Source organism: Lithobates pipiens, unplaced genomic scaffold (genome assembly GCF_037356315.1).
Source record: "Lithobates pipiens isolate NorthernLeopardFrog02 unplaced genomic scaffold, aLitPip1_a1.2 Scaffold_30, whole genome shotgun sequence".
NCBI classification, from domain to species: Eukaryota; Metazoa; Chordata; class Amphibia; order Anura; family Ranidae; genus Lithobates; species Lithobates pipiens.
This window is the reverse complement of record NW_027507791.1, coordinates 44,759,118-44,785,386: the sequence shown is the minus strand read 5'-3', so window position 1 is coordinate 44,785,386 and position 26,269 is coordinate 44,759,118. Positions and strand designations below refer to the sequence as shown.

The window sequence follows — 26,269 nt, the reverse complement described above, 5'->3', positions numbered from 1 at the left end:
TACTGTACATCGGTGCACGTTACACATGTTGCGTCGCCACTCATTTTAAATCGCATCCTAATGCACTAGGGGCTTGCTTACACTTGAGCTGCCCTCTAATGAGCCATCCATGGTGGACGGCTCACCAGAGGGCAGTTGAACGGCGACTGAGAGGACATCTTTGGAGCATGCCAAGCCCTGAACCTAGCATTGGATTTGTGACTTGCCATAAAGCACATCAGTAGATGTTACGCATGTTGCGCCACCACTCATTTTGAATCGCACCCCAATGTAATAAGGGTTTGCTTACACTTGCGTTGTCCTCTAATGAGCCATCCATGGTGGCCAAGAACATCTTTGGAGCACGCCAAGCCCTGAACCTAGCATTGAATTTGTGACTTGCCATAAAGCACATCAGTAGACGTTACGTATGTTGCGTCACCACTCATTTTGAATTGCATCCCAATGCACCAAGGGCTTGCTTACTCTTGCGTTGCCCTCTGATGAGCCATCCATGGTGGTTCGTTTGGACGGGTGGGAGGCAATAGTTTGAGAACATTTTTGGAGCACGCCAAGCTCCGAACCTTGGATTTGTAAGCTGCGGTTACGCACATCAGTGTACGTTACACACGTTGCTTCACCTCTCATTTTTAATTGCACCCCAATGCACCAAGAGCTTGCTTACTCTTGCATTGCCCTCTGATGAGCCATCCATGGTGGTTCGTTTGGACGGCTGGGAGGCAATAGTTTGAGAACATTTTTGGAGCACGCCAAGCTCCGAACCTTGGATTTGTAAGATGCGGTTACGCACATCAGTGTACGTTACACACGTTGCGTCACCTCTCATTTTTAATTGCACCCCAATGTACTAAGGGCTTGCTTACACTTGCATTTCCCTCTGGATAGCGATTCATGGTGGATTGTTCATCAGAGGGCAATTGGACAGCGGCAGGGAGGCAATAGGTCGAGAACATTTTTGGAGCACGCCAAGCTCTGAATCTAGCATTTAATTTGTGAGTTGCAGCAACGCTCAACAGTGCTCGTTACACGCGTTGCGTCACCACTCATTTTGAATTGCACACCAATGCACTTAAAGGCTTGCTTACAGTTGTGTTGCCCTCTGCAGAACAGTTGAACAGCAGCTGGGAAGCGATAGATCAAGCACATTTTTGGAGGCCACCATGTGGGCACAGAAAATGCTCGGCAATGGGCAGAAGGTGAAAAAGTGGACGGGTCCAGCAGTATACATCAAAGGAAAGCATCTTAAAGCGACGGTGCTTTGATAGTGTGGAAAGGAAGACAAACCGTAGCCATGTAACCCTCGGAGAGCATTAATGAGGTGTGAATAAGTTCTTAACTTAAATTGGGGGGGGGGGGGGGGAGTGGACACACCCATTGACGTCAGCAGTGCCTATTTCCCATTGTTAGCGAGCGGTACATATTGTAGAAAGCGGATTGCAGGATTAAAAGTCGTATTTGCCCGCCGGGCGTCTTGGCACATATGAAAGGGCTCAGGCAGTCAAGGTGTATTAGGGCTTAAGATTTCATTCTTGTAATAGGAGGCTGTTAATGCTCATTAGTAATGAAATCTGTAATTTAAGGTCGTTAGTGGATGTAACTATACATTGTGCAGCAAGTTCAGACAGATTCTAATACCTCAGCGACCGAATAAAAGTCATTGGGTTTAAGTCAACTTTATCTCTTATAGAGTATGGGCAGCTTAGATCTGTATGGGCAAAAGTCAGTGGACTTGTGACATTCACACCTAGGCGAGATTGTTGGCCTTCCATATCCAAACCCATGGCTATTAATATGGAGTTGGCCCCCTTTTGCGGGTTTAACATCTTTAACTTTCTAGAAGGCTTTCTAGGAGATTCTAGAGGGTGTGCCAAAGGAACATTTATGAGGTCAGATGCTGATGTTGGATGAGAAGTCCTGGCTCACAATTGGGGTCCCAGTTTATAGCAAGCTGATCTGCTTGAGGACAAGAAAAGATGGGGCTTATTGAAAAGCAATACACATGCTAGTACTCTAATCAAAAAGTAGATTGTTTATTGAGATTATATATATATAATATATATATATATATATATATATATATATAAGCTCTAACGAGCAGGGCCCTCTGATCCCTCCTGTATTGATTTGTATTGTAAGTGTACTGTCTGCCCTCATATTGTAAAGCGCTGCGCAAACTGTTGGCGCTATATAAATCCTGAATAATAATAATATATATATATATATAAAACATGTGGGTATATGGATAAAAACCAGACATTTGACTAATCCTGGTACAAAATGGCCAACTAGTCCAGATGGGCTAGTCAATGGCAACCACAGACAAGGGGGGACAAAACAACATAAAAAGAGTAACAAACAGCGTCCGGACGCAAAGGAAATTGGTGTCGGCTTTGCCGTTCACAGATAAGAAGTATCCAGCAAGGGGGCCCCCAAAATCCATACCAGTCCCTTAACTGAGCGCACAGCCCGGCAAGTGAGAAATGGGGGTGGGGACTAGCAAGAGCCTCCCTCCTGAACTGTACGAGGTCGCATGCCCTCCAATATGGGGGGGGGGGTGAGTGCTTTGGGGCAAGCGGGCCCTGCTCCCCCCCCCACCCCAAAGCACCTTGTCCCCATGTTGATGAGGACAAGGGCCTCTAACCGACAATCCTGGCCGTTGGTTGTCGGGGTCTGCAAGCGGGGGGCTTATCGGAATCTGGAAGCCCCTTTTAACAAGGGGGGACCCCCAGATCCCGGCCCCCACCCTATGTGAATGAGTATGGGATAAATTGTACCCCTACCCATTCACCTAAAAAAAAAAAAAAAAAAGTGTAAAAAAAATAAAACGCAGTACACAGGTTTTTAAAGTAATTTTATTAAGGCAGCTTCTCCCCTCTCCTGGTCTTCTCCGCTGATGTCTTCTAGTGCTCTCCGGTTCTCCTACCCCGTCTGCTGTCTTCTGCCTCTGCCAGGTCTTCTCCAATGTCTTCTCACTCTTTTGCTGAGTCTTGTCCACTGTCTTCTCCTTCTGTTCTCTCTCTGGTCACCGGAGGCCCCACCCCTTATGATGTCACCGCCCAGGGCATGATGGGGCGGTGATGTCATAAGGGGTGGGCCTCCGATGACCCCGCCCCATGCCAATCTAAGTAGTGGCACACCGCGTACCCAGCATTAGAGCAGGAGAGAGTGTCGAGTCAACATCGGGAGAAGAACAGAGGGAGAAGATTGCAGAGAAGACAAGGCAAAAGAGCAAGAAGATAGCAGAGAAGACCCGGGAAAAGAGCGAGAAGATAGCAGAGAAGACTCAGCAGAGGCTGAAGACAGCGGACAGAGGGAGAAGACCCGAGGAGGGCTAGAAGACATCAGTGGAGAGCGGAGAAGACCCGGAGAGGGAATAAGAACCAGCAGAGGCAGAAATCCTCAGTGGAGGAGGCAGAAGAGCCGGAAAGGGGAAAAGAGATCGGAAGAGACGACGGAGCTGCCTTAATAAATTACTTTATAAACATGTGTAATGTATTTTATTTTTGATGCTTTTTTTTTTTTTAGGTGAATGGGTAAGGGTACAATGTACCCCATACTCATTTACATAAGGTGTGGGGCCGGAATCTGGGGGCCCACCTTGTTAAAGGGGGCTTCCAGATTCCGATAAGCTCCCTACCAACAGACCCCGACAACCAAAGGCCAGGGTTATCGGGAAGAGGCCCTTGTCCTCATCATCATGGGGACAAGGTGCCCCCAAAGCCCCCACCCCCCCATGTTGAGGCCATGTCGGACTTCAAGTGGCAGGGCAAAGTCGGTTCTAAAGTGGTACGACTGTCGTGTCCTACCAGTGTGAACCCGGCCTAAATCCTTAGTTGCATTCACTGGGCTGTAAATTCTCCCCCAGTGGTTGGGGGTTAAACATTTTTTCTACCTTGTTACCCAGCCTTTGTGAAATCTTCGTATTGTAGGAAAGATGAGGGGGTGGCCACTCAAGAGTCAGGCTAACCTTTTTTTTTTTTTTCCGTGCTTATCCAATTTTAACCGAGGGCGGCCAGGGAAAACAATTTGCAAAGATCTTAATTATCGTGCGGAGATGGAAAACAGGCGGCCTCGGCTAATCCAGACACGAACGGGCCTGCTGCTCTCTCCTCAGAGCTTTGGCTTCTGCTTATTGTTCTTTAGGAAAAACAATAGGGACGGCAAGAGAAAGGGCTTCCTGGAAAGACAAGTGAAATTATCGCTCATCACCTACATAACAATACCCTCGGGGCATCGCTGGCGGAGGTGTGGCGGCTTGGCAGCTCTTCGAAATTGCAGCCTTGCAGAGCCAAAGGCTTCGCTTCAATTCCCACAATCCCCGCTGCATGCCGTTTTTGTGTATCCTATTTAAATGGACCTCTCCGTAACTATACAAATGTGCATAAATAAATACTAACAAGCCACTATATATAGCAACGTCAGGTTGAGGTCAGGTCTCTGTGCAGGCCAGTCAAGTTCCTCCACTCCAAACTCGCTCACCCATGTCTTTATGGACCTTGCTTCGTGCACAGGAAGAGGCCACCCCCCGAACTGTTCCCACAAAGTTGGAAGCATTAAATTGTCCAAAATGTCTTGGTATGCTGACGCCTTAAGAGTTCCCTTCACTGGAACTAAGGGGCCAAGCCCAACCCCTGAAGAACAACCCCGCACCATAACCCCCCCCCCCCCCCCCTCCACCAAATGATGATGATCAATGGCCAAAGCAAGGTCCATAGAGACATGGATGAAGTGAGTTTGGGGCAGAGGAACTTGACTGTCCTGACCTCAACCTGACCTTTTGGATGAATTAGAGCGGATTGCAAGCCAGGGCTTCTCGTCCAACATCAGCGCCTGACCTCACAAATGCGCTTCTGGAAGAATGGTCAGACATTCCCATAGACACACTCCTAAACCTTGTGGACGGCCTTCCCAGAAGAGTTGAAGCTGTTATAGCTGCAAAGGGTGGGCCAACTCAATGTTGAACCCTATGGACTAAGACTGGGATGCCATTAAAATTTGTGTGTGTGTGTGTAAAGGCAGGGGTCCCAATACTTTAGGTAATGTAGTGTAGTGCAGGCTTGTGGTCCTACAACACCGTGGGAGGCATCTTACAAAGGTATCGGTGCAAATACATCCGGTCATTAATGTGTGGTCACCCGGGGATGATAGTCTAGTGACTGCCCATGTACACAGGTATTTTCTATGTGTGAAAAACACACACCCAACCAGGATATGGCACCGCACAATTGGCACACATCCTGCCGCTCAAAGATTTCACCCAACGTCTACGTTCTTCTTCTGCTGCTTGATACGTGATTGAGCAATCTTCCAGATTCCCCCTCGAAGTGCCCCCGTCCACATCTTCTATTCAGTGTACACAAAGCGCTGACATAACCGTTTACTGTCTGTGTCTCTGCGGGCCTTGTGCACAGCAAGGACTGAGCGACAAGTTGGCAAACGAGTTTTGATTACTATTCTTTCACTCTGTGATAAATGGCTGTGATAAGCGTCTCCTCTGACCCCATAGTTTTCTTTTTTTTTTACAGCAATAAACACAATGAATGCTTGGGTTGAGCTGGACCCAGCAACCAAGGGTGATACCTGCAGGAAGACTAACCTTGCCCCCATTCTTAAATCTTTGAGGTCCCAGAACAATGTTGTAACACTTGGGGGGGGGGGGGGGGTCCCAGAAGAATGACACACTGGCAACTTGGTGGTTCAAGTGAAATGACACAATGGCACTTGGGGGTCCAGAACAATGACGCACTGCCACTTGGGAGTCCAGAACATTGACACACTGACGCTCGGGAGTCCAGAACAATGACGCACTGACACTTGGGGGTCCCAGAATAATGACACACTGGCACTTGGGGGTCCCAGAACAATGATGCACTGACACTTGGGAGTCCAGAACAATGACGCACTGATACTTGGGGGTCTAGGACAATGGTGCACTGACACTTGAGGGTCCCAGAACAAGGACGCACTGACACTTGGGGGTCCAGAACAATGACACACTGACACTTGGGGGTCTAGAACAATGACACACTGATACTTGGGGGTCCCAGAACAATGACGCACTGATACTTGGGGGTCCCAGAACAAGGATGCACTAACACTTGGGGGTCGTAAAACAAGGACACACTGACACTTAGGGTCCGAGCCCCAACACAGCCAAGATTGCAGACCCAAGATTGACCAGTTTGGCATAGAATTCCATTAATCCGCCAGTATTTTCGGGAAAGCAGACCGGTAAAAAAAATCTGTACACAAAGCTACCTGGTTACAATCAAAGTTATTCTTCCTCTCTTTCCCACAACCCCGTCCTTGTCAATTCTACTTTGCTAAAGTCTTGCAGTCCTAACATGCACAGTGTGTCGATTCTTGGCTTTACTACAGAGGGAAGGAAGGGGGGGGGGGGGCAGACAGGTCTGCTTTAAAACCATGGATAATCAAATGTCATACTTACTCAATTGCCCTCCTCTTGACATAACCCATGCATCCTCCTTCAGTTCAACAGACAATGCATGTGACCGTGTGAAGAGAAGACCTCTGGGCTTGTGCTGTCAAGATTCATTCTCCGAGCAGCAAAGAGCCTGCTGTAGACTAAATACATCCATGACCGCTATTGCAGAGGTTTAATAAATGGCCGTGTATTGTGGGGTTAAAGGATATCTCCAGCAAAAACCGACCATTTCATTTTTTTATGTATCTCTGGAACTTGTGAATTGAGGCCACCACAAAGCCAAAGGCTGGCGTCATGCTCCCGGTCAAGACCCCTTCATTGACTTGGTAGGAAACACAACTTTAAAGCTGAACTCTGGGGAAAGCAAAAAGTCCTCCACTGCAAGGGTTACCTGCTTGTTATGTCTAGAGGGCAGGAAAAGCACTTTCACTTACCTGGTCCTTCGTTCTCCCTGACAGATGGTGCTTCCCTACACTCCGGACTCTGGACTGTCCCTTGATGTCCCAATGTCCATTGCAGGGCTATGGGTTCTGCTTTGGTATTAATGAAGTCAGAGAACCCCAGACCCCTGAATCGCAGGGGAGAAGAGGCTGCAGGGACCGGTCTATCAGCATAAAGGAGCCTGTGGGAGCAGGGGATCAGGTAAAACTTCTATACCCAGCCCCCTAGACACGAATGAGCAGTTGACCAAGACTTTTAGTTTTCCTGGAGTTCAGCTTTAAATTGAGCGTGTAGGCTTGTTTTGGATAGAATGTGGAAAGGTTTTTATTGCTACTTAACGGAAATATTGATACCAACTGGGAATATTATGCAATATATCCATGTGCCTGGTCACTCAACGCTCGCAAACACTTTGAAACCGCGCCTAGTGTTTAAGTGTTCGCAACAGGTCTTTGAACATGTGTCACCATCCATGCGTTCGGGAAGTTGGAAGGTTGCCCCGTGCTGCACTTGGGTGAGAGGGAAGGAGTGCCCAATGTTTTTCCTCCCACCCAAGTCTCCTCCATGGCACAACCATAAGGTTGCACCAGAAAGGCAGAAGCCCACAGCCACAACCCACCATTGTGCTTAGGGCCTGGACAAGGGGTAGGCGGGAGTGGCGGCTGCCCTGTGGGCAAGCACAACAAAAAGAAGAACCCGCTCCAGGTGTCCACTTCCTAATCTGTTCCCTCTCCAGGCATGGGTGCGGCTCAATATGCAACCATATGCAATAATCGAACAAAAAGGTCCAGATGGCCTCGTTCCAAAAATTTCTTTCTTGTTCTAATAAATCTTTGCAGCAAGGATAAAACCACTTAGTGGTTAAAGAAATCGTTTTCATTGGAGTGCGGCCATCCGGACCAGTTTGTTAAATTTTTGCCCTCGGGGCAATGTTTAACTGTAGGGATGGGGGTGCCTCCCTTCTGTTACAATGCTGACAGGAGTAGTGATATAACGGCAGTGATTTTCACAAGCGAGTGAGTACTGGGCGTGGAATCTCCTAAGCTTGCACATCATGAATAAGGTGGGGGAACAGTTTGGCATTTTTGCCCTGGGCACTAGATAACCTTGTCCCGGCACCGATTGGACTCACCCCACTGGCTGTAATTTCCTCTTCATTGTCCACCTACCTACGACTAGATACTGATCCAGTCAGTCCAGCACGGTCTCCAGCCCTAACCATGGTGCACTCGGCTTGTTTTTTTTTTGAGGTGTCGTAACATTGCCACGTACTGTGTCTATGAATTGCATTGTCATGGTTGTACAATGCAGTTTTGGGGCATTTCAGGGACAGAAAAGACCCCTAAAATCTGCTCTGTTTGCAGCCAGTGAAGACAAGCCCTCAGAGAAAAATATGATACAAAAAAACTCTACCTCCCTTCTAAAAGCTGAGCCTCTATTTCTATCCTGGCGCATTCGCCATTCTAGTTTTGGCAACTCATTTGCCATCCTGGCTTGGCAAATTATGATGCAGGCTATGTGTTTTTAAACAGACAAAAGATTCATTCTTGAATCTTCTGCAAATCCAAGACCCACTCCTCTATAAATGGACCCCTTCATGATTTCAGCAGTCACTTTTTATAAGCGACATGGCTTTTTGAATTAGACTGCAGCCTAGCTGGATCGTACGCTTATCGTATGCGCGTTGGCCGACGAGGGAAGATAATCCAGCGCTGGCATAGCTGTAGATGGAAAGATGGTTGTGTCGGAAACGCTCAAAGGAACTTTCCTGCCGCACCCTGGAGATGGAGCCTTGTAAAGAATGTCGACTGCTATTTCCTGACCGTCATAAATGATCTACCATTGAGACAGGCAAATACAAGGAATTTGAATACCTAGCATTTAAAACCAGTTCTTCTGAAAGTGTTATCTGTGCTCTGGCAGTACTTTAGGAAAAAGCCACATCGCAGGCAAAGTCAATCGTTTTTAATGGGAAATACTTACACTGACCAGCCTTCAAAAAAAATCATCAATGGCACCTGTCTAAAAAAAAAATTTTGGCAAATTTTCATACCTGAGGTCACCTTTTTTTGAATAATGTTATTCAGGGCTGGTTCTGTGGAGTGCTTTTTGGTTCCTTTTTAGTTTTTTTCTCACAATAAACCACTGGGTTACACTTTTTATCATTGGTCCCCAAGCCCTGGTCCTAAAAGCCAAGGCTGCCAATAGGGTGATACAGGCAATACTCCACTACCATGCCCAGGTCCCATTGGGTCAACAGGGGGTCACGGGGCTGGCAAGGGCTGACTGGGGGTGCCCTCCCTGCTGCTAAATACCTTTTCTTTTGCCACGCCTCATCTTCTTATTGCAATCAAGGAGCTAAGGTTTTTTTTGTTTTGTGTAACCCACAAAGGTGGTGTGAGGAACAAGACATGTAAAGACCTTCTGTACTAGGAAGGTTCTACTGTGCTAGGCATTGATTTTGTAGAGGGCTTTTTGGTTCCTTTTTTAAATCCTTCTTACAATAGACATCTGGGTTATACTTTCTCATTGGTCCTTAAGCCCCATGCCTAAAAGCCAAGATAGAGTGGTACAGGTAGTAGTCTAGTACAGAACCCAGGCCCTATCGGGTCAACAGGGGAGGCAGGGTCCACTACCTGTGGGTGTCCTACCAGCTACCAACAGTCAGTCTACTAGACTCTACAAGGCCCAGGCCTCATTAGGTCAGTAGGGGGGCCTGGACCCAGCAGGGGCTGCCGCTGGGCATCCTCCCTGCTGCTAAATGCTAAATTGCAAGCAACGAGCAGATGTTCTTCATTTGGGGTAACCCACAACGAGACATGTGAATACCTTCTGTTCTAGGAAGCCTCTACTGTGCTACACAATGGTTCAGAGGAGGGCTTTGTGGTTCCTTCTCATAATAAACTTCTGGATTATGCGTTCTTATTGGTCCCTAAGCCCCACTCCTAAAAGCCAAGACTGCTGATAGGTAGGTACAGGCAGTACTCCTCTACTAGGCCCCATCCGGTCAACGGGGTGGGGGAAGGTAGGTTCAGCAAGGGCCTCCTGGGGGTGTCCTCCCTGCTGTTAAATGCCTTTTTCTTTTTGCCACGCCTCACCTTCTTATTCCAGGAAAACACAAGAGCAAATGTCCTATGTAACCCACAACGAAACCTGAAAATACTCTCAGTTCTAGGGAGGCTCTACTGTGCTATGCAATGGTTCAGTGGAGGGCTTTTTGGTTCCTTAGTTGCTTCTTGCAATAAAGTTCTGGGTTACACTTTCACGCTGGTCCCTAAGCACCGGTGCTAAAAGCCAGGGCTACCAATAGGGTGGAACAGGCAGTACTCCAGTAAAAAAAAAACACAGGCCCTATCAGGTCAACGGGAGGAGGCAGGGTCCTGCAGGAGCTACCTTTTTGGTGGTTCCACCTGCTACCAACAGTCAGTCTAATAGACTCTATGCGGCTGATTTACTAAAACTGGAGAGTGCAAAATCCAGGGGCAGCTGTGCCTGGTAGCCAATCGGCTTCCAACTTCAGCTTGTTTAGTTAAGCTTTGGCAATTAAAACCTGGAAGCTGATTGGTTTCTATGCAGAGCTACACCAGATTTTGCACTCCCAGTTTTAGTATATCGACCCCTATGTGATTAATCCTTCCTGTAAGCACTATGCAGGAGTCAGAAGCACAGAATAGCCGATTGGGACAATGGTGTTGCCATGGCTGATGACCTTATCACCTCGCGCCCACACCAATGTCGCTAATGTTGCTTCTACATCCTGCACATTGCACATGCTGGCACCTCCCGTCACACAAAGCACTGGAGGGGGGCCTTGTTGGGTAGGCTGTACAGGGCCCTGTGATTTCTAATGGCAGCCTTGCTAAAAGCTATTGATTTTCTGCCACCGTATGTGCCGGAAAAACAAAAAATTGTGGTAAAATGTTCCTCACCACCGACCGTCATTCTTGTTTAAAGTGGTCTTCCCATGCAGGCAAAGCAACAGGTTAACTTTTAATGTTGGCTTCTTATACTTCCCTTCGCTCTGCGTTTTGTGTACCCCATTCTTATGGGTATTGTGGGAGTAAAGTGACCTACCCCATTCTTCTGGGTATGGGGGGAGTATGTAGTGACTACTTTTTCTCCAACGTGGCAGCATTGGTACAGTGACCTACCCCATTCTTCTGGGTATGGGAGAAGTAAAGTGACCTACCCCATTCTTCAGGGTATGGGGGGGGAGTAAAGTGACCTACCCCATTCTTCTGGGTATGGGGGGAGGAAAGTGACCTACCCCATTCTTCTGGGTATGGGGGGAGTAAAGTGACCTACCCCATTCTTCTGGGTATGGGGGGGAGTAAAGTGACCTACCCCATTCTTCTGGGTATGGGGGGAGTATGTAGTGACTACTTTTTCTCCAACGTGGCAGCATTGGTACAGTGACCTACCCCATTCTTCTGGGTATGGGGGGGAGTAAAGTGACCTACCCCATTCTTCTGGGTATGGGGGGAGTAAAGTGACCTACCCCATTCTTCTGGGTATGGGGGGAGTAAAGTGACCTACCCCATTCTTCTGGGTATGGGGGGGAGTATGTAGCGACTACCTTTTCTCCAACGTGGCAGCATTGGTACTTGGTAAATGACTGTTTGGACTAAATAAAGTGATGTCATTGGAGTGGGCCAATTTGTCCTTTGGAGATGGCTTTCCATCACTGTTGGATGGGGGCAGAAAAAAGAATAGTCAGCCCATGTGCCTTCTAATTCCAATTTGGAGCTTGCACTGGGCTTCTTTTCCTGAAGGCAACTGGAATAAGAAGCTCCAGGACTCTCGATAAAGTGAGCCTGTTGCCTTGCCTTTTCATTGTAAAACCACTTTAGGCTGCCATTTTTTTTCCCCCCATCTTTAGATTATCGAACAATCTTACATAATACGTAGACGATTTCCTTTCCTTGTTTCTTAAGAATTGTTCTTGCACAACTCTGTGCAAACTAAAGAATTTGCTACAAATCTGACGAGCTGGGTTTAGGTAGCCAACTCCAACTAGGGAGCAGAGAAGGCCAAAGGTTTGGCTTTGCTATTGGACAATAAGACCTGTAGTATAGCTGCTAGGTAGCTTTAATATTTGTCCTGCGTGTAATCACAGCCTGGAAGAAAGGAAATTTGACAGGCAGAGACGAATTCCTGCGGAGATTGTGAAATATATCCCATGGTTGTCTGCACGCCCTGATTACATCATTATCTGCAACACCAATCACACATGTCAGCCCGACCTTAAAGGAACACTACGCTCCAGAATGTTTTCCTGCCTTTGTTGTGTCCAGCACATAAGAATGTGTCCTCTGTGTAGGGTTGGGGGTTTTAGTTGTACAGGGATTAGAGAAAACCTTGGAATGGAGCCATCTTTTTCTCTCCTTTTTGTTGACAACCCGTATCTTCTGACCACACCCACATCTATCTCTATTATGCCTTATTGTATTCTTTATCACACTGCCACACCCATAAGCTTACCTTCCCAATTGGCCTTGCCATGCACTGCAAGAATTTTAACTAGTAATGATCAAGATGATTGCAGGGAATAGTTCATGAAGGTTCATAGTTCATCAGATTTTTAAGCACAAACAGAAGTTCTGGTAGTTTTAACTCTTCTTTAGTTGGCCACATGTTTGAAAAATGTTCCTTTTAGGAATGTTCATTTGTTTTTTTTTGTTTTTTTAAGGGTAAGTGACGAGCAAGTTTGAAGGAGCAAGATGGATTTCTTTTCTCATATGAATAAAATTCGAACTGCTAATGTGGTTTTCGTTCGGTGACAATCATACAATGTCGTAAGGCACAAAATTAACCTGCTTTATACGTCTGGGATCCCATTCAAGTAGCAGGTCTGGGCAAAATGTTAAAGGCTTTCAAACAAAATTAGTTGACTGAAGGCAAGGTTGAACGCTCTAAAGAAGCTTTTCTCAACCTTTTTACCCCAGAGAAACCCTTGAAATAATTTTCAGAAATCAGGGAACCCCTGATAAAACCAATTCATTGGGGTCTCTGAGAAGATGTCCCTACTTTGGACAGCTAATATGGTTTCATAGTTTCATAGTTAGTAAGGTTGTATAAAGACACCAGTCCATCCAGTTCAGAGTGAGTGTCTTCTATTGTCCCTATCCCTGTACATTGCACACTCACATTGGTGCCTACCCTCAAGGAGCCCACAATCCAAGGTCCCCATTCATATACTAGGGCCAATTTTGGACAGAAGCCAATTACGGTAACCTACCTGCATGTCTTTGGATTGTGGGAGGAAACCCACGCAGGCACAGGGAGAACATGCAAACTCCAGGCAGGTAGTGTCATGGTTGGGATTTGAACCAGCGACCCTTCTTACTGCTAGGTGAGAGTGCTAACCACTACACCACTGTGCCGCCCCATGGGTCACTGGGTTAATGCAGCTGGCACTTCCAAGTGGCATTGGCCCTGTAACTATACCAGCCCCCAAAAATGGGAGGGTCCATCGGGAAGCCACATCTCACGTAATCCCCTAGAAACAACAGGAGGAACCCTAGGGTTCTAGGTGAAGAATGCCCCTTGTAATAGTGGCCAGTAGGAAGAATGGCCTCCTTACAGGGGTGGTCACAATGCAACCCTTACAGGCAGCCAAAAAGGATCACTGATGTCATGCTGCTTGCCAAGTGGATCTGGGCCCAGAACTTTGCAGGTGCTATCAGATGGGAGGTCAATAAACCATGGCTCAAGGAGCCCCTAGCAATCTCTGGAGGCAACCCCTTGCACTAGCCAGTAGGAAGAATGGTTCCCTTACAGGGGTGGCTACAATTACCACCCTTATGCCGCGTACACATGACTGGACTTTTCAATGGACTTGGTCCGGAGGACAATCCAACGGACTTTGCAGCTGAGGTCTGCCGGACTTTCAAACGAACGGACTTGGCCACACACGATCACTCCAAAAGTCAGACGGATTTGAACGTGATGACATAGAATAAGGAAGTTCATAGCCAGTAGCCAATAGCTGCCCTAGCGTCGGTTTTAATCCGTCGGACTAGCACACAGACGAACGGATTGTCCGCTAAAAGCTGGGTCCGGCAGACAAATTTGAAGCCAGTCTTATTTCTAGGTCCGCCGGACTTTTGGGTAGAAATAGTCCACTGGAGCCCATACACGATCAAATTGTCCAACGGACTCTGGTCCGTCGGACAGTCCGATCATGTGTACGCGGCATTATAATCAGTTAAAAAGACCACTGGGGTCATGCTGCTGGCCTTGTCAAGGGGAATCGGACCCAGAACTATGCAAGTACGATCAGATGGGAGGTCAGTCAGCCATGACTCAAGGAACCCCTAGCAATCTCTGGAGGAACCCCAGAGTTACAACTTATTATAATGTTATTATTGTACAGGATTTATATAGCGCCAACAGTTTACGCAGCGCTTTACAATGTTAGATCACCCTAACTGAGAATAGCTGCTCTAAAGACCAGTTTTTTTTTTCTTAGGATTTTGGGTAGAATGTTGGAAAGAAAATCTACTGGCCAACTTCAGTCAATGACCTTGATTGAATGCTGCAATTAAAAATACATTTAATGATGTATGAATGAATACAGGCCTACATTCATTTGTGTCTTTATATCTGCCAGGATTTCAGCTTTAAATTATTAATCACGCTGCTTAAAGGAGGGGATCATGTCCTGCCTTGGGAGGGAGGAAGAATAACCGCGGTCCAGTCACATACCAAAAATGCTTTGCTCAACCCAAAAATATGTCAGGGGACCTATGGATAGCTCAGCGCCTGAGAATTTTCTTACTGAAACTTTCACATAAAAAGAAAAAAATGCAGGCACGTCAGTTCCTAAAGCACAGAAGCCGGACAGGGAAACCACAACAACTAGACTCCAGATAGAGACTGTCCCTAAAGCAGCCAGGGGGCCAGATAACGATTTGAATTACATATGCCTCCAGAGATAGTTAAACATCGTTTTTTGAGTAATATCCGGTTCATATGTACAAAAAAAAAGGTTAATTCCTTTACTTGTACACAGTAGAATTTTGCCCTACGCCACAATGGCTTGAAGTGTACCTGACTTGTGAAAGCTATAGATGGGGTGACCTTTGACCAACATTGAAACAATCTGTCCTATCTTTACCCGTTGGCTTGACATGTACCTGTTGGTCATACAGTCAAGAAGCTGCCAATTAGTGGTCTTGGAAAGCTATAGATTGGTGTGATCATTGACCAAACCGAAGCAATAGGTCCTATCCATATTCATTGGCTTAAAGTGTGCCTGTCTTATGTATAGTCAATAAGCTGACTTTTAGTGGCCTTGGGAATCTATAGATGGGCATGGCCATCGACTACCATTAAAGCAGTCTGTCCTTTCCATGCCGGCTGACGTGATATGTACCTGTCTTGCGTACAGTCAAGAAACTGACATTTAGTGGTCTTGGGAATCTATAGATAGCCATGACCATTGACTACTCTGTTCTACCAATAAAGTATACCTGTCTGACCTGTGGTGGAAGCCTCTATTGAGTTGTCTTGGGAAGCCTGAGCCCTTGTACACACGGTTGGAGATTCCGACGGAATGTGTCCTATCGGACCGTTTTGTCAGATAATCCGACTGTGTGTGGTCTCCATCGGACTGTTTCCGTCGGAGTATCCGACGGACCAAGTTTTCCAACTTGTCCGTAAAATTTTCCGATTTTCCAAAATGCTCCGATCAGACATACTCCGATCATGTGTAGCCTACTCCGACGGACAAAGTGCCACGCATACTCAGATCAAATTCCTAGACCAAAGCTATTGGCTACTAGCCTGAACATAGTCCCGTCGTAACGAAATAACGTCATCGCGTTATGTACAATCGGATTTTCCGACGACTTTGTCCGACCGTGTGTATGCAACAGTTTCGAGACACAATCCGTCAGACAAAATCCAACGGATTTGGTTGTCAGAATGTCCGACCGTGTGTACAAGGGCTTAGATGGGCGTAATCATTGACCACAATTGAAACGATGACTCCTATCCACACCCTCTGGGTCTAAAGCATATTAAGAAGCTGCCAATTAGTGTTTTTTGGTAGCTACAGATGGGCGTGACTATTGACCACCATTGAAACTATCTGTCCTATCAGTACCTATTGTCCTAAAGCATATCTGTCTTTCCTTCAGTCAAAAAGCTTCCATTTAGTGGTCTTGGGAAGCTATAGATGAGCTCGACCATTGGCCACCTTTTCGACAATCTGTCCTATCAGTATCTTCTGTCTTAGCCCCTGTACACACGGTCGGAGATTTCGACAACCAAATCCGTCGGATTTTGTCCGTCGGATCTTGTCCGAAACTGTTGTATACACACGGTCGGACTAAGTTGTCGAAAAATCCGATCTTTCAGAACGTGATGACGTAATTTCGTTACGATGGGACTACATTCAGGCTAGTAGCCAATAGCTTTGGTGTAGGAATTTGATCTGAGCATGCGTGGCACTTTGTCCAATCGGAATTCTCTACACATGATCGGTGTATGTCCGATCGAACCAGTTGGTCGGGAAATATTTCCAACAAGTTGGAAAATTGGGTCCGACGGATATTTTTCGACGGAATCAGTCCGATGCATACCACACACAGTCGGATTATCCCACAACACGGTCCGATAGGACACATTCCGACGGATTCTCCGACTGTGTGTACAAGGCTTCAAGGTGTATCCGTCTGTTCTACAGTCAAGCAGCTGCCATTTGGTAGTCTTGGAAAGCTGTAGATGGACACCCTCATTGACCATTGTCGAAACAATCAGTCCTTGTCCCCCCTATCATTCTAACGTTGCATTCAGCTTCGGCACAGTAAAGTATCAACGACTAATTCTTGACTACAGTATTTACTTTTATACTATGCTATATACTATTTACTTTGATTAGGCCAAATGCAACATCAGAACAAGTCAGGAACAGCAAATGATGTTGCTAGACAATTTTCATATTCAATTCGCCCCTAGTGGCGAATTGCTTTGTGAACATCACATATGGGCGTGTTCAAGAAAAGTCAGTAAATTCGCAAGCCAGACACAATCGGACCATTAGGTCTCTGATGACAATTATTGCCCTCAGTAAAATTATCCTTTAAATTCAGACTTTTTCCACAATTGCCAACTATTCCTAATTTCCAGGGAATGATCCAGGATTTTTCCACTTTGTCCCCGGAGACCTCCCCTAGTTTTCCATTATGACCAGTGGTCTAATAAAGTCCCCCTTTTCCTGTATGTTACAATCTGTTCAGAGCAGAATTTCTCAAAAGGCAACATAGACAGTGGCCTAGGGCATCATAGCCTTCAGAGGCAACACCCGTTTATTTGAGCATCGTGCCATGGACAGAAAGTGATGCATCCTTGGGTGTAATAAAAGGTTCCTGCTTGCTGCCCTGCCCATCATCATCTGGACACATTTTCAACAATGCTACCCCCAGTAGACCTACCCTTCTCAAATAATTGCACGCAAAGCCGAAAAAAAACAGGTTTATGCATGAATAATTTATGTTTGGATGGCCCACCCCCTCCCCCAGATCCCCCCCCCCCCCCACAACTGACCTTTAAAAAAACAAGCGGGGGGGGGGGGGGGGGATCACAGAACAATCAATTGTGTGGGTGGGGGAAGGGATGACACAGTTGGTTTAGGGCAGCAGAAAGTACAGATAGGCAATGATATATTTTTTGGGCTTTTTTTGTAGTATCCTTGGGGCTTTTAAAGTAGTAATTATCCAAGATGAGTGTTCTCAATACACAACCGTACTCTATAATCCAGTGGAAGAGGTGCCAGAAATGGTTGAGCAACAAACTATCCTTGATACTTATTTTAAAAGGATAGCAACCAAGTAATGTAGGCAATTCTCTTGGAAATCTAAATTGAAGGAGGCTTTTATTGTCCAGGAAAATTTGATTACTTGAGTACACAAGTGTATTTGAGGACTATGTGATCATCGGCGTTGGAAGGTCCACCAGGGGACTATGTGATAATCAGCGTTGGAAGGCCCACCAGAGGACTATGTGATAATCTGCATTGGAAGGTCCACCAGAGGACTATGTGATAATCTGCATTGGAAGGTCCACCAGAGGACTATGTGATAATCGGCGTTGGAAGGCCCACCAGAGGACTATGTGATAATCTGCATTGGAAGGCCCACCAGAGGACTATGTGATAATCAGTATTGAAATGTTCACCTTCGTTAATGATACCCAATTTCCAAAGGCCATGAAGGAACTCGTAGTTCCTCAAGACCACAAAATCTGTAAGCTTTCTTGTCCACGGTAGATATGATGGTTCCACCATGGTAAGCCATAACTGATTGTATCATTCTCAAACAGGTGGCTGCACACGGAGATAGGTAGAACACCAGATGCCAGGCAAGTTATGGTAAAACATATGGTTCCACATGAGCCAGCAAACCAAGGTTCCTCAAGAATGCTGATCTTAGCCCTTGTACACACGATCGGAGATTCCCACAACCAAATCCATCTGAGTAATTCCGACAGATTAATTCCGGAAGAGGTCCGGAAGTGATGTTGCATACACACGGTCGGACTAAGTTGTCGGAAAATCCGATTGTACATAACGTGATGACGTTATTTCGTTACGACGGGACTACGTTCAGGCTAGTAGCCAATAGCTTTGGTCTAGGAATTTGATCTGAGCATGCGTGGCACTTTGTCCGCCGGAGTAGGCTACGCATGATCGGAGTATGTCCGATCGGAGCATTTTGTCGGAAAATTTTACCGGCAAGTTGGTCCGTCGGATATTCTAACGGAAATAGTCCGATGGAGACCACACACACAGTTGGAATATCCGATAAAACGGTCCAATAGGACACATTCCGTCTGAATCTCAGACCGTGTGTACAAGGGCTTAGTCATTGCTGGCCAAGATAGTCAAGGCTTAGATAATGCATGCCGATGGTTGTTTAAAGATTAACAACCAGGGAACTAGAAATTATCCCAACTACACGTGCTAAGAACATGCTGTTTCTTTTAGATTTATAAGCACTAGTAGACTACAAGGGCATACAACTCTAGCTGCTGATACATGTAGTTCAATAAGAAGTAGACAACCATGAAGACCCTGTGAGCTGTAGGCCACCTTGTCTATGGTGGATCTGATGGTTCCACCATGGTAAGCCATACTGGAACGTATTGTTCTCTAACAGATAGCAGCACACTGAGATAACTTGTGGTTCCACACGAGCAAGAAAACCAAGGTTCCTCAAGAATGCCGGGACTTAGTCTCACAAGATCTTGGTGATTGTTGGACAAGATAGTCAAGGCTTAGATAATGCATGCTGATGATCATGGTTGAATAACAACCAGGGAACTAGAAATAATGCCGTCTACACGTGCTGAGAACATACTGTTTCTTTTAGTTCTATAAGCACTAGATTACTACAAGGGCATACAACTCTAGCTCTGGCAGCTCGGCAATGCTGATACTTGTAGTTCAGTAAGAAGTAGACATCCATGAATTAACAAAGCTCTATAGCATCTTGATGCCCAGAGATGGTCACAGCTGGCCATCTTAAATTCCACAGAGCATGCTGAGACTTCTGTAACGCAGCGCCCCTAACATATGCAGCCAGCTCCCAGTAGGCCATGCTGGTAGTCGTAGGGCAAATGGATGACTCAGCCAGTGATCCAGAAGCTTGAGAAATTTGGTGTTACGCCTAGTTCACCAGAGCCAGACAGCCACCAACTGAGATTGTTGCGGTAGTCATACAATAATTGGAAGACCACCAGATGACTGGAGATCCAAAAGCCTGAAATATTTGCTGTTAGTCATCTTTAAACCAGAGCCAGACAGCCACCAATTATGAAGGATTTTGCTAAAGTAGATGGATAAGGCTTGCTGGGACCTCTAGTCCCACAACTAGTAGGTCAGCATTCCCGAAACGTCAGAACCCAGTAGAGTAACCCATACTTCTACAAAACCCATAAAACCACCAGGAACCTTGGCAGAGCTGAAAAGGCATGCTGATTCTTGTAGTTCTTCAGCAGCTCAGTGACCACAAGTGGTCACCGTAGGAGCTTCAGGAGCCTACAAGACAATGCTGACACTTATTTCAGTAGGACATCCAAGCTCCCAGTTGGGTAGACCAGCAAAAGCCATCTGATGCTTGTAGTTCATCAGAGGCTCAGCAACCACAAGTGCTCACCTCTGAGGCTTCAAGAGCCTACAAGATGATGCTGATACCTGTAGTTGAGAAGAACTTCCAAGCCCTTGGTTGGGTTTACCAGCTAGGGAATTCTGATGCTTGTAGTTCACCAGAAGCTCAGCAACCACAAGTGGCTGGCTCTGGAGCCTCAGAAGCCTATCGGAAAATGCTGATACTTGCAGTTTAGACGAACTTCTGAGCCCCCAGATGGGCTTGTAGTTCAGTAGCAGCTCGGCAACCACGAGTGGTCAGCTCTGGAGCTTCAGGAACCTACAGGGCAGTGTCCCAGAGGAACTTCCATGCCCCCCGCTTTGTAAAGCAGCAAAGGCATTCTGATACTTGTAGTATATCAGAAGCTCAGCAACCACAAGTGGTCAACTCTGGAGCTTCAGGAGGCTACAAAACAATGCTGATACTTGTAGTTCAGAAGAACTTGAAACTTGATAGATACTCAAAATCCAACAGTTTATTGGGATAAAATCTGACATTTTCCCACCCCCATGCCATTCAACACTCTATTCCATCCAACCTGAAACTGTGGTTACGTCACCGCCCCATCTATTGGATCGTCACATCATTAAAAAAAAAAAAGACCGTAACACACAGTTTTAGATGGCATGCTGATACTTGTGGTGGTAGACCCCAGAAAGCTTGTCCTAATAAATTTATCTGTTAGTGCAGATAAAAAAAAAAGTATTACAGACAGTACTCGACTGTGTTGTTGCAAGTGGACTAATGGGGCTACAATAAGGGACAAGCTAATAAAGCACCCCTGGGGCAATCTATACACGACACAAGTCTACATTGTTGGCCTGCGTACAACGACATCTGCGACAACACGCCTTACCTTGACTCGATCCCAGGCAGCAGGAAACAGCACTGGAGTGACTGTGTGTCTGAGTCTCTCTCTAGAGCTCAGCCCTGCCCCAAAAAAAAAAAAAAAAAAAAAAAAAAAAAGAAAGCAATGACATCAGCCCTAATCAAAGAAAAAAGGGTGTGTGTGTGTAGAGAATGAGTACTGTACTACAACCCTGCCTGTGATTCCAAGGCTTCTGCATGAATCACTAAATGTCATGCAACCTGATAAAATAATCAATGTCGAACGTGTCACGGCGAGAGGCCATTCGCACATCTGTCTGCGAAAACTGCATGCAGATTGAGGATGCGCGCTTTTTTTATTTTTATTTTTGTGGTTTTCTCTTTGTCGGGAGGGAGTTGGATTTTTTTTTTTAAACCACTTTTTTTTTTTTTTTTTAATAACGTTATACAATTTTGTCATTCACAGCTTTTGGAGGCAACCATTAAAGTATAAAGCTAAAACTTTATTTGCTTTATTTATTTATTTTTTTTTGGATACAGAGTAGATAATTAACGCTGAACTCTAGACTGATCTAAAACACATAAATCTATTTTAAATATTTTTGTTTTGGTTTTGTTTTTTTCTTTTAAGGGGGATTTTTTTATAACTTTATACAATTTTGTCATTAGCAGCTTTTGGATGCAACCGTTAAAGTATATCTAAAGCTAAAACTTTATTTCCTTTTTTTATTTTTATTTTTTATTTTGGATAAAGTAAATAATGGTTAAAAATGGCTGAACTCTAGACTGATCTAAAACACACAAATTTGTTGTTTTATGTTTTTTGTTTTTGTTTTGTTTTTTTTTCTTTTAAGTGGGATTTTTTTTTAAACAACTTTATATATATATATATATATATATATATATATATATATATATATATATATATATATATATATATATATATATATATATATATATTTTATTTATTTATTTTCTTTAGAACGTTATAAAATCCTGGTCATTAGCAGCTTAGGGATGAAACCCTTAAAGTGTACCTAAAGCTAAAACTTTTTTTTTTTGTTTTCAATTATTTTAGTTTTTTTTTTGGGGGGGGGGGTTGGATATTCTTAAAACAACTTTTGATTATTATTATTATTATTATTATTATTTTTATAAAATCTTGTCATTAACAGCTTTTGGATGGAACCGTTAAAGTATACCTACAGCTAAAACTTTATTTTAGCTTTAGGTATAGATTATATTGTTCCATCCAAAAGCTGCTAATGACAAGATTTTATAATGTTATAAAAAAAAAAAAAAAAAAAAGAATTATCAAAAGTTGTTTTAAAAATATCCAACCCCCCCAAAAAATGAAAAAAAAATTCTTTAGCTGTAGGTATAGATTTAATTATAGATTATATAGATAGGTATAGATTTAAGTATAGATTTAATTTCTGCATCCAAAAGCTGCTAATGACAAGATTTTATAATCTTATTTAAAAAATAAAAAAATAAAAAAAATAATAATCAAAAGTTGTATCCAACCCCCCAAAAAACTAAAATAATTGAAAAAAAAAAGTTTTAGCTTTAGGTACACTTTAAGGGTTTCATTCAAAAGCTGTCAATGACCAGGATTTTATAAGGTTTTAAAGAGAAATAAAAAAAAAAATATATATATTATTAATATTATATTATATTATATTAGAAATTGTTAAAAAAAATCCCCCTTAAAAGAAAAAAAAGAAAAACAAAACAAAAAAAGTTAAATAAATTTGTGTGTTTTAGATCAGTCAGCGTTAACTATTATCTACTGTATCCAAAATGGAAAGAAAAGAAAAAAGAAAATAAAGTTTTCGCTTTAGGTATACTTTAAGGGTCTCATCCAAAAGCTGCTAATGACCAGGATTTTATAATGTTCTAAAGAAAAATAAATTTTATATTTATTTTTATATATATATATATATATATATATATATATATATATATATATATATATAAAATAAAAAGTTGTTTAAAAAAATCCCCCTTAAAAGAAAAAAATCAAAACCAAAAAACGTAAAATAAATGTGTCCTTTAGATCAGTCTAGAGTTCAGCATTAACGATTATCTACCGTATCCAAAATAAGAAAAAAAAATAGAAACTTTTTTTGTCTTTTTTTTTTGTTTGTTTTTTTAGAGGGGGGATTTTTTTTTAAACAACTTTTTTTTTTGTATATATATATATATATATATATATATATATTTTTTGTACAATGTTATAAAATCTTATATTGGCAGCTTTTGGATGCAACCGTTAAAGTATACCTAAATCTAAAAACATTTTTTTCCGTTTTGTTTACAGTAGGTAATGTTTAAAGCTAGGCAGATATAAAAGACACAAATTAATGCAACCTAATTAAATAATTAAAACAATACATTAAACAAATTACATTAAAATAAAAATCCTTTAAAATTATATTTGTTTTAATTATTTTAATCATTATTACATTGTTAAGTACAAGCGTATTATGTGTGTGTTTGTGTGTGTATATATAATATAATATAATATAATATAATATAATAAATATATATATATATATATATATATATAAGCGTATACATCTGTAAGTACCTGAATGTGACCTGGTATCTGCCTCTTGTAGTCCCTGTGGAAAAGGGCTGGAGTGAGAGAGAAAGAAGCAACAGGCTGAGTCAATTATTTCATGTAGTGACAAGGAACATGCTGATAGGAGGAGAGAGCAGTGTGACACAGATGAGCTCTTCATTGTACTGCTTCTCTTTTCACTCTCCAATCACAGGCTGGGTTGGGAGGAAGTGGGTTGAATGATACTGGCCATCAAAATGAGGACCTCTAGTGGCAGAAAAAATACTGTGGAGAAAGTCATCACACTGCCGCTTCTCCAGTTGCTGTCCTGTCTCAGGGGAAGAGGGTTAAATGATGCTGGCCATCAGAAGGAGGACATCTACTGGCAGAAAACAAGTACTGCAGGGGAAAATCTCTAGAATGAAGGTGAATACTGCTGCAAATGCTGGTTTATTTTATCTTATCTAAGATATATATCGAACTGATCTTTAGTATGAGACCAATATTTGAGGACACCTGCCTAGCAAACCTACAGTATATGAGCTTGTCAGACGTCCCATTCAAAAACCATTGGCTTGGAGTTGACCTCCCTATAACATCCTCCACTTTTCTATAACATCCTCCACTTTTCTGGTAAGGTTTTTCACAAGATTTGAGGATGCCGTCTGGGGGAATTTGAGTCCATTTAGCCAAAAGAACATTTTGTGAGGTCAGGTATTGTGTGTTGGACGAGAAGAAGTGGCTCACCATCAGCGCTCCAATTCATCCCAAAGGTGTTCAGTAGGGTTGAGGTCTCTGTCGAAGGCCACTTGAGTTCCTCCACACCAAAATGGTCGAACCATGTTTTTATGGAGCTGGCCACCATTTATGAGGCCAGGTACTGATGTTGGATGAAAAGACCTGGCTTGCATTGAGGTCAGGGCTTTGTGCAGGACACTCGAGTTCCTCCACACCAAGCTGGTCCCACCATGTCTTTATGGAGCTTCCCACCATTTACAAGGTCAGGTATTAATGTTGGATGAGTAGACTTCTCTCACAATCGATGTTCCAATTCTTCCCAATGGTGTTCATTAGGGTGGAGGTCAGGGCTCTATACAGACCAGTTGAGTTCCTTCACATCAAATTGGTCAAAGATGCTCAGTAGGGTTGAGGTCAGGGAGTGGCTGATTAGGGGCGCCCGGGCGCCGCCCCCTCTCTCCAGGCCACCCCTATATGCAATGCATAGGATGAATCTATCCATGGCAATGGCCACCCCTTGTTCGTGCATCCTGCCCCTTTCAGGGCACCGGGCACATGAATTACAGTGGGCAGGGTTTTTTCTGAAGCCCCTGATTAGAGGCAGAAGCTCTAATAGGCTTCAAAATAGGGTGGGCTTGGGTCTCAGCGAGTCCGGCTTATGGCCCACCCAGGTGTGTTGCAACAGTGAATGACTATTCACTGTTGCAACCCTGATCCTCCTCCTGGCCAATCGGGAAGTGGCTCTGATACCCGTCACCTGATTGGCTGAAGGGACAGGTGATCCTATTTGATGCCTAGGAGGAGGGGAGGAGACACACGGCGGAAGCAAGGAGAAGAGCCGCCGATGCCTGGTCCCTGCCGCCACACCACGGATGCCAGGTCCCCGCCTCTCCACAGATGCCTAATCCCCGCCACTGCCTAAATGGGGTAAGTGCTGTCCGGCAGACAGCGGGGGTGTTTGAGTTGCCATGGGGGGGGTTTCGGTTGCTGCCCCCAAACAAAAAAACACCAGCCGCCACTGGTTGAGGTCAGGGCTCTGTGTAGGCCATTCTAGTTCCTCCCCATTAAATTGGTCAAACCATGTCTTTTTGGAGCTGGCCACCATTTACAAGGTCAAGTACTGATGTTGGAGGAGAAGACCTGTCTTGCAATCAGTGTTCCAATTCACCCCAAAGATATTGAGTAGGGTTGAGGTCAGGGCCCTGTGAAAGACACTCAATTTCCTCCACACCAGACTGGTCAAACCATGTCTTTTATGGAGCCGCCAACATTCATGAGGTCAGGAATTGATGTTGGCTGAGAAGACCAGGCTTGCAACTCTGTTCCCATTCACCCCAAATGCAATGAGTAGAGTTGAAGTCAGTACTCCATGCAGACCAGTTGACGTCCTCCATACCAAACTGATCAAAGATGCTCAGTAGGGTTCTGTGTAGGCCATTTCAGTTCCTCCACACTAAACTGGTCAAACCATGTCTTTATGGAGCTGGCCAACGTTTGCGAAGTAAATTATTGATGTTGGGTGAGAGGATCTGTCTTGTAATCCATGTTCCAATTCACCTCAAAGGCGTTGAGTAGGGTTGAGGTCAGGGTTTTCTGCAAGACACTCAAGTTCCTCCGCACTAAACTGGCCAAACCACATCTTTTATTGAGCCGGACAAATTTATGAGGTCAAGTATTGATGTTGGATGAGAAGAACTGTCTCGCAACCAATGTTCTAATTCATACCAAAGGTGTTCAGTAGCATTGAGGTCAGGGCGCTATACAGACCAGTTGAGTTCCTCCACACCAAACTGGTCAAAGGTGTTCACTAGGGTTGAGGTCAGGGCTCTGTGTAGGCCATTCCAGTTCCTCCAAACCAAACTGGTAAAACCATATCTTTTTATGGAGCCGTCTAACATTTATGAGGTCAAGTACTGATTATGGATGAGAAGACCTGGCTTGCGGTCAATGTTCCAATTCACCCCAAAGGCTTTGAGTAGGATTGAGGTCAGGGTTTTGTGCAGGACACTCAAGTTCCTCCACATCAAACTGGTCAAACCTTGTCTTTTATGGAGCTGGCCAACATTTATGAGGTCAGGAATTGATGTTGGCTGAGAAGAC

The 26,269-nt window shown here is 44.4% G+C and overlaps 1 protein-coding gene across 1 annotated transcript in view; it reads right to left on the bottom strand.

The window, feature by feature from the left end:
- TAGLN2 (transgelin 2) overlaps positions 1-20,993 on the bottom strand; it is a 60,936-nt gene extending 39,943 nt beyond the window's left edge. Inside the window, exon 1 of the mRNA XM_077464123.1 lies at positions 20,894-20,993. The gene's annotated coding sequence lies outside the window, so the exon portion shown is untranslated. The remainder of the gene's footprint in view (positions 1-20,893) is intronic.
- Positions 20,994-26,269: the final 5,276 nt, after the last annotated feature.